This window comes from Penaeus monodon, chromosome 34 (assembly GCF_015228065.2).
Source record: "Penaeus monodon isolate SGIC_2016 chromosome 34, NSTDA_Pmon_1, whole genome shotgun sequence".
NCBI lineage: Eukaryota > Metazoa > Arthropoda > Malacostraca > Decapoda > Penaeidae > Penaeus > Penaeus monodon.
In genome coordinates, this window is record NC_051419.1 from 32,498,131 (window position 1) to 32,500,628 (window position 2,498).

General features: G+C 34.1%; 1 pseudogene; it reads right to left on the reverse strand.

Annotated features, from left to right (window-relative positions):
• Window positions 1-1,928: 1,928 nt before the first annotated feature.
• The window catches only part of LOC119594889, an 8,881-nt pseudogene continuing 8,311 nt past the window's right edge, over window positions 1,929-2,498 (reverse strand).

Genomic DNA, 2,498 nt, shown 5'->3' on the forward strand with positions numbered 1-2,498 from the left:
GTTACACATTCATGAAAAGAAAATTTGTACTTCAGTGGGGCACCACACTTCCTCAATCAGACCCAGAAACCAACAGATATGCAAAACACAATGATGGCCACCAGGAAGGAAATAAAAAAACCCGACATAAAAATAAAGATGAAAATGAAAATAAATAAAATGCTCCTAGATCTTTTCCTGAAAATTTCCCTTAAAATTATGATCAATCAAGGGATTAAAAAAATATTCTTAATTTGGGATTTAATGCAATTCTTGTGAAAAGTGGAATATGAAGTGAAAATGTAAGGGGGGGGGGGGGGGGATGGTTAAGACATCATAACATCAAAAAACTAAAATATAACCATTTACACATTAGTCTTTTTTTGCTATTGTGATAAGTATAATTCGACTTCATTTAGCTAGTAAAATGGATAAAGTAATAGCCACATCTGCTTTAACAAACCAACCAGGCTGCGCGACTAAGGGGTGGGCAGTTCATGCCACCCATAAACCACATTGGGAATATTCGAAACCAAGACAAGACACAGAAATGGATACTTTCCGTTTTCACATCTAAAAAAAAACCTCTCACACAAATTTTCTTCCACCAGTGGAGCGACCCGTAAACATAAGGGACCTCTTCTACTCTTTAAAAAAGTATAACCGTATTCTTGTGATCCAGCCTTTTTGAGACCCTTCGTGTACAAAAATCTGAATCTAGCTATGGGCAGAAAACAGGTTTTAAAAAATCACAATGATAATACGAGATTAATATTGGTATTTATATACACATAAAAAAAGGGTTATCCCAGGAAAAATTTAGTTTAAAGTTTCTCAAAAACAACAGAACTGATGATTGCCCTTCACTTGCAAATATTAATACCTTAAAGGCAGGAGTCAACTTAGGACCTGTACTACAGGAATCAAGCAAAGCAATGCAAGGCTAAATATTCTGCATTATTACTTGCCTCTCCAAAGGAGAAAAAACAAAAAAGAGTAACTTTCAATGCAAAAATACCCAAATTTTTGACAATGAATACTACTTTGTTTTTTTGTATGATCATTAACTTTTCCTTCACAAGAAAAAAAGTGTTGTTGCATGATTATTTTACTGTTATTGTAATTATATTCTTAATAATCATTCATTTTAACAAAAAAAGTTACTATATATCATTTAAGTAATTTTTTAATATTTCCCTCACAAAAGACAACGCCCTGGACAATATATCACTCCTAAAAGGTACTGTGAACCAGCTTTAGATCCAGGCCTTGGCATTAGGTGATCCAATTACAATTTTGGTTATACCACATACACTTTATAACATATTAGACAATACATAAAAGAATTACAACAGTAAATAATAACCATATTCTTTGCATACACCTATGTATATCTCTCCTTTTCCAATCATTATCTTGTATATATATTATAAATACAAGTCCATAATTACATATGCAATACATTATCTTTATATATATCAATCAGTGTTCTAAAGTTTTGAAATTTTCTAATTTCTTGCCCAATGTTATAAAAATTCCACCTGAACCCAATAACCATAAATCACTAATATCATTTTTGTTAATATGTCTGTAAATATTTTTGATTAGTTTAATCCTAATGTAAGGTTGTTCTTGCCCACTAACAGACCCTAAGCTCCAGTTCTTATGTATAATCTAAGTCCACACGCATATCAACCGATATGTTACCATGCCCTAAAGTCCCCCTTTTCTTGGCTAGTTCTGCAGTCAACCAGGTGCTGATATATGTACAAGTTTAAACTTTTCCCTTCTCCTAGGCCAGTGAAATAGCCTCTTTGGTCCTCCTTAAACATACAGTGAACACACACACCCACACATCTCACCAAATAGGGTGCATTTATAAGGATGCATTCTCAACACTGCACCTCTGCTGAGACCATTTTCAGTGAAAGGACCTCTTGATGCAGCTTCTACTGCTTGGAGCTTCTTTCAACACTAACGATCGTGTAGAACTTGACTCTGTGCACCTGATTGGAATAAAATTTAACAATCATAAAACTTCCAAAGGTAGTTCTTTGTTACACAGTTCTATTAAAACTCAAGTAATTTTGTGACATATTACCAAAACTAAAAATGTGAAAGCATCAACGTTCGTAATGTTTAGCCTGAAAGGAAAATTATTTGTGAAGGAACATTTACCTGCTGTCTGTTGTTTCTGGTGACCATGTCAGATAACAAGCTGTTGTTGCTTCTTAGCCTCCTCTAATGAGTGTAACCATGTGTCCAGCACGCTTGTTGACCACACCATCTTCAAACTGTTCATAAGTTTCATCCATCTGCTTGTTCCTCCTATGGAAAAAAAAAAAGTTATTCATTAGTGTTCATGAATGTCACATTGAACACACGTAGAAAGAACTGGGAACTGATACCAAACCCCAATGCAGTATTTTACACAAAAATTTCACTTCACAACTGTTATCTATAACATAGTCTGTTCTTTATATAATTCCCTCTATGCAGTATCATTCTCTTGCAATGGG